The sequence below is a fragment of the Podarcis cretensis genome, assembly GCF_951804945.1.
Source record: "Podarcis cretensis genome assembly, chromosome: 6".
Taxonomy (NCBI): domain Eukaryota; kingdom Metazoa; phylum Chordata; class Lepidosauria; order Squamata; family Lacertidae; genus Podarcis; species Podarcis cretensis.
Genome location: NC_137175.1, coordinates 98,101,263 through 98,108,083, shown reverse-complemented (window position 1 = coordinate 98,108,083; position 6,821 = coordinate 98,101,263). Strand labels below are relative to the sequence as shown.

The window sequence follows — 6,821 nt, the reverse complement described above, 5'->3', positions numbered from 1 at the left end:
CGCCGCAGGGATTCGAACCGCCGACCTTTCAATCGGCAAGTCCTAGGCGCTGAGGCTTTAACCCACAGCGCCACCTGCGTCCCCTTGTCCTAGTTTCCTCCAAACCACCCTTCCCCTCACTGCCCTCCAGAATAGTACCAAAGAGGATCATCGGAAAAACAGAAGAGGATCAGTCCCACTCTGGCTTTCCTCCACTTACGCAGCAGGTATGAAGTGGAAGGACAGAAAGGGCATTGAAACTGTGACCTCAGTAAGGACTAAAAAAAGAGAAAAGTACCTGCTTCCTCTCCCTCCTTTAAATCAATTTCCTGTTATGAAATTTCTTTCTTTTTTTTTTAGACAATCAGTGAGTCAAAGTGTGATTTTTATGGGGTTTGGCACTCACCCCATGGTGTAGTGGTGTAGTAGCATGGTATAGGGGTTAAAAGCAGTAGACTCGTAATCTGGGGAACCAGGTTCGCGTCTCCGCTCCTCCACAGGCAGCTGCTGGGTGACCTTGGGCCAGTCACACTTCTCTGAAGTCTCTCAGCCCCACTCACCTCACAGAGTGTTTGTTGTGGGGGAGGAAGGGAAAGGAGAATGTTAGGGTAGTGATAAAGCGGGATATCAAGTACAACCCCCCCTCACTACAGGATCACAGTCTTTTCACCAGTTCATATCACAGTCCAAATCTGAAGAGCCCTGCCAGGTCAGGCTGAAGTCCCACCTTGTCCAGCATCCTGTTCTCACAGTGGCCAACCTGTGGGAAGCCTGCAAGCGAGGACATGAACACAACAGCCCTCTTGCTTCCTGTGATTCCCAGCAACTAGCTGAACACCACCATCATCGCTCACAGACACTGACAGCCTGGATGAGTTTCAACAGGTGTTGCTCCTGAGTAAGTCTGCATAGGACTATAGCCAAACCAGCTGATTGTATGCATGCTCTTTTAACAGGGCTTATTACTGCCATGTAAATTTGTGTCGGGTTTTAGCAAAGATGGGGAACCATAGGCCTGGGGTGGGGGGCAAATGCAGCCCTCCAGGCTTCTCTCTAGCGGGTGCTCAGGACTCTTCCCCAGGCAACACATCCTTTCAAGCCACACCCTTCACTTGCCCTTGCTTTGCACCCTCCTTGAATGTTTTCGCCTTGCTGGAATGTAAGCTTGAACTCTGATAATGCCTCTTTCTTGCCTGTATGGAGACAGATGACTGAGTGTGAAGAAGCTTAGCATACTGTACAATGGGTAAAATTTACATTTATCTCTCTCTGCCCACTTTTGCTTTAGGCCTTGCCTGCCAGTGACATGAAGCCTCCTAAACGCTCGTCAGAAGCGAATGTGATCCTTGAGCAACCCCCCCCCCCAAAAAAAAAAACATTTTCCCAGGCCTGGATCACAGACTTGGCTGAATGTACTCGCCTGTGCATTGCACTAGAGCAGGTCTGACCGCCTCTCATGTGGCCAATAAGTGGCCTTTTTAAATAGTCCCCGGCAGAGAGCAAAAGCTGGAGTTGCTTGTCTGGTGGGCTGTATTTGGCTTGGTGAGCCAAAGCTGTGCAGGCCTGTGCTAGACAAAGCATGCTCCTTTGCCATTTCTGCAGGTCTACAGTTTTCTTGTGGGTATGGGTGGGTGACTGAGGAGCTGTGGCTTAATTTAAGTTTGGGTTCAGCTGGGGGGAGGAGATGTAAAAGAGAACAGGGTTTGTTTTCTTTCAACAGCTGTACAAGATTCTGAATTTTTGCAGGTGTTAGGGTAGGGAGCAAAGCTGACATCTCTTCCTTGTTTAAAGTCACAGGAACCCTTTGCTTTGTGCTGGTCATCTTCAGCTCAATAGCCAGGAGGGGCCAGTGGATGCACGTCACACACACACAAAAAAAATGTTTTTGTGAAAAGCAGGCTTTTGAACTTGTGACATGATAGCTTCCGTGTAAACAAAGAGAGCTTGTATTTAGAAATGGAATATTTCTGGGTTGTGTTTTTTTTAAACCACTGCTGTCTGAAGATCTCCCTGCTCTCCTTGCCCACAATGGTTGTGCTCTGGACTCCACCCACCTGAGTCACCCAGCTCTGGGCACCCGTGACTCTACCTGGCTCCAAGGGGGATTTTCCAGATTTCTATCTGCCTTCTCATACTTAAGTCATCCTGGGGGTGGGGGGTGGGGGTGGGGATCTCCATTTAGCAGCTATGGCTGTGAGCATGGCAATATATTATTTAAGGACAGAGTTGGTTATAAGTAGATGAAAAACTTCTGGGCATATAAATAACTTACTTATTCAATGTATAAATTTCTGGTGCTGACAGTTCATAGACACTCAAAGCCAAACTAGATGTGAGTTGCTTTTGTAAAATATTAAAAGCAGTAACAGAGGGAGAGGCAATTTGATTATGATTGTGGTACTGGCAGAAGGTTTGTTTAATGCTTCCCCCCATTTTAACCCTTTCCGGGGGTTATTTGCCACCTTGCAGCTTTGGGTGGATCAAGTCAGAAGATGGTCTCCCTCCTTCCACCATTGCTGTGGTCCCAATCAGACTCTCCTCCCACCCATCCCTGTAGGACTGCTTTTAAACTTTTAAAAAGGTGGGCAATCTGGGAACAGGGTTTAACACCTTGGTCCTGTGATATGCATGAATGCTTGAGGCAGGCCACAGGATTATAGACATCTCTGGGTGGGATATGTGGACATGATTGATTTTTGCAACATTACTTTGAAGACAAAAACATCTGTAGCCAATCCTCCTGAAGCCACACTCTCCACTAGGGCCTGTTGGAAAGTGCAAGACTTCCCAAAGTGAATGTGTCCGTGGTAGGAGAAAACAGTATGAAGGTGTTGTTGTTGTTTAGTCGTTTAGTTGTGTCCGCCTCTTCGTGACCCCATCGACCAGAGCACGCCAGGCACTTCTGTCTTCCACTGCCTCCCGCAGTTTGGTCAAACTCAAGCTGGTAGCTTTGAGAGCACTGTCCCACCATCTCGTCCTCTGTCGTCCCCTTCTCCTTGTGCCCTCCATCTTTCCCAATATCAGGGTCTTTTCCAGGGAGTCTTCTCTTCTCTTGAGGGGGCCAAAGTCTTGGAGCCTCAGCTTCAGGATCTGTCCTTCCAGTGAGCACTCAGGGCTGATTTCCTTCAGAATGGATATGTTTGATCTTCTTGCAGTCCATGGGACTCTCAAGAGTCTCCTCCAGCACCATAATTCAAAAGCATCAATTCTTTGGCGATCAGCCTTCTTTATGGTCCAGCTCATGGATCCCTTCATGGTCGCTTCATGGATCACTGCCTTGCCGTGGCGAAGGGGCTTGAATAACTCAGAGAAGCTATGAGCTATGCTGTGCAGGGCCACCCAAGATGGACAGGTCATGGTGGAGAGTTTTGACCAAACGTGATCCACCTGGAGCAGGAACCGGCAAGCCACTCCAGTATCCCTGCCAAGAAAACTCCATGGACAAAGACAAAAGGCATATAGAAGTTACGATGCTGGAAGATGAGCCCCTTAGTATGAAGGTAGGGAGGCCCAGAAACTTTGGGCCAGAAAGATGAGTAGGAAGATGACTTCCTGGGAAATAAGGGAGATGAAAGACAAAAAGCACAGAGCAGGATGGTTGTAAGAAGGGTTGGCTGACAAACAGAAGCTGGATGGAAAGATGGACATTCTTAGGTGAGAGATTGGAGCCCCAGGGTGGGAGGGATGCAAGTTAACCAGGCTTCCAAGTGATGGGTGGAATGCTGATCAGCTGCTTCCATGCTAAGTGTATGGATGTGGCTCATAAATGCCTGTCTGGCCTGAATGGTGGGTGTTAAGTGATTTTGCTACTTTAGATGGTTTTGATGGACTTGATGGTATTTACCATTGCTGTATCTTTCTTTTTTATCAAAATGATGCTCACTACTTTGAAGGCTCCAAAGTGGTGCATCACTAAACCACAGTGCAACATTGGGGGGGGGGGGAGAGGAAAGACTGAGGGAACAGGAAGCTGAGGAAAGGAAGGACGTGTGAGAAAGCAGTAAGGACAGTATATGAAGAATACTGAAACCTCATTCTTGTTCTCTAGAGGAGAAGAGGAAGTGGTTATAACAGTGCACCTTGCTGGTGGTTTCGTTTCTTGTTACTGTCGAGTGCATTGTAACCCTTGTGCTTTTGCTAAGAGAGAGTTCTTATTTATCACTGTGTTGATTTACTAAAGACACTGCCTCTCAGAAGTGCCCCCATCTGCATATCCAGGCAAACATCTACTCCTCTTAAAAACATAAAACCAAAAAGTAATAATATGTCAGGAGTAGGTCTTGCGCCTGTGAGGCAGTTATGGAGACTGAAGATTCCTTCCTTCCCACTGCTGCTTAATTCTCAGTCTCTCAGAGCTTTACCCAAGCAATCTGAGACAGTGCCAGTGTGCCCACCTTTGCCTTTCCCACTTAATGCCTCTCCTGGACCTGGGAGACCAAGGGGGAGGAAGTTTTGTGATAGCAGGAGGGGGAGACACCCTTGCTTCTTCAGCAGCCTAACTCATTTTTGCCTCTTGGCCTCCCTCCTCCCACTTTCCTGCTTCTGCTTCCGATCTTTTCTCCGCTACAAACTCTTCCAGCTCACCAAGGTGGAATTTACACACATGTTAAAAACGTTGTCAAAATGTTTTTTAAAAAATCGTTTTGAAAAAATGCGTTGAATTTGCTTCAGCTCACAGTGGCCATCTAGTGCCACAATTGTACATTGCGCTTTACAACACATTCAAAACGTTTTATTTGCAGCTGTATAGCTGAGTCCAAAGCTATGTTACCTCTTCAGCTTCTGACACCTATTCCCAGTCTGACCACTCATTGTCGTCCCATCACCAATCCCTGGGCTCTGAGCTTTATTCCCTTGGTGGTTCCCCAGCTGGTGCCTCCCACCATTCCTCTGTATCCAAGCAGACATAAAATAAAATAGGCATGGACATGGAGCCTTGGTCTGAGGGTATCATGATGCCCATGGCACCCCACTGTGGACTCTGGACTAAGGAATGTACAGAGCTACCTTATACCAGGTCAGACTATTGTTCATCTAGCCCAGTATGGTCTACACAAGTGGTTTCCAATTAGCTAAGTACAGTGGACTTTTGAAAATGTTGATATCTCTATGGTAGTTTTTGTTACATGAATGGTGCCACGGACTTCAATTACCTGGATATTTGCTGGATGTCAAACTCAGCCAAGAGCATAAGGTCAAACAGATTCCTCACTGGCCTTGCAGACAACTTCATTGTCCAGAAAGTGGGAGAAGCAACAAGAGGAACAGCCATTTTAGATCTGGTCCTAACCAATGTTGATGACCTGGTTAGTGGGGTAGAAGTGGAAGGATCATTAGGCGCGAGTGATCATGCTCTTCTGAAGTTTACTATACAGCGGAAAGGAGCAGCCAAGCATACTAGGACTCAATTTCTTGACTTTAAGAAAGCCGACTTCATAAAACTTAGGGAAGTGCTGGGTGAGATCCCATGGACAGTAATACTAAAAGGAAAGGGAGTTCATGATGGCTGGGAGTTTGTTAAGAGGGAGATAATAAAAGCACAACTTCAGGCAATACCAATGAGACGGAAACATGGAAGGTGCCTAAAGAAGCCAGGGTGGCTATCTAAATAACTTTTAACTGAGTTAAGATTAAAAAAGGATGTGTACAAAAAATGGAAAAGGGGGGAAACCACCAAAGAGGAATTCAAACAAATAGCCAGCACGTGTAGACACAAAGTCAGAAAAGCTAAAGCACAGAATGAACTCAGGCTTGCTAGAGAGGTTAAAAGCAACAAAAAAGGCTTTTATGGGTATGTTCGTAGCAAAAGGAAGAACAAAGAAACAGTGGGGTCACTCAGAGGAGAAGCTGGTGAAATGCAAACAGGGGACACAGAAAGGGCTGAACTCCTCAATGCCTTCTTTGCCTCAGTCTTCTCCGATAAAGAAAACAATGCCCGACCTGAAGAATTTGGAGCAAATGATTCAGCAGAGGAAACACAGCCCAGAATAACTAAGGAGATAGTACAAGAATACTTGGCTAGTTTAGATGTATTCAAGTCTCCAGGGCCAGATGAACTGCATCCAAGAGTATTAAAAGAACTGGCAGATGTGATCTCAGAACCACTGGCAGTCATCTTTGGGAATTCCTGGAGAACAGGCGAAGTCCCGGCAGACTGGAGGAGGGCAAATGTTGTCCCTATTTTCAAAAAGGGGAAAAGAGAGGACCCAAATAATTACCGCCCAGTCAGTCTGACATCAATACCAGGGAAGATTCTGGAGCAGATCATTAAGCAAACAGTTTGTGAGCACCTAGAAAGGAATACTGTGATCACCAATAGTCAGCATGGATTTCTGAAAAATAAGTCGTGTCAGACTAACCTGATCTCATTTTTTGACAGAATTACAAGCCTGGTAGATGAAGGGAACGCAGTGGATGTAGCCTACCTTGATTTCAGCAAGGCATTTGACAAGGTGCCCCATGATATTCTTGTAAAGAAGCTGGTAAAATGCGGTCTTGACTATGCTACCACTCAGTGGATTTGTAACTGGCTGACTGACCGAACCCAAAGGGTGCTCATCAATGGTTCCTCTTCATCCTGGAGAAAAGTGGCTAGTGGGGTGCCACAGGGTTCTGTCTTGGGCCCAGTCTTATTCAACATCTTTATCAACGACTTGGATGATGGACTCAAGGGCATCCTGATCAAATTTTCAGATGACACCAAACTGGGAGGGGTGGCTAACACCCCAGAGGACAGGATCACACTTCAAAACGACCTTGACAGATTAGAGAACTGGGCCAAAACAAACAAGATGAATTTTAACAGGGAGAAATGTAAAGTATTGCACTTGGGCAAAAAAAAT

At 46.4% G+C, this 6,821-nt stretch overlaps 1 long non-coding RNA gene across 1 annotated transcript in view; it reads left to right on the top strand.

Moving 5' to 3' along the window:
• The first annotated feature begins 89 nt into the window (after positions 1 to 89).
• LOC307218980 overlaps positions 90 to 6,821 on the top strand; it is a 30,978-nt gene continuing 24,246 nt past the window's right edge. The window contains exons 1-2 of the long non-coding RNA XR_013840220.1: positions 90 to 206; positions 653 to 877. This is a non-coding gene — a long non-coding RNA (uncharacterized lncRNA). The remainder of the gene's footprint in view (positions 207 to 652; positions 878 to 6,821) is intronic.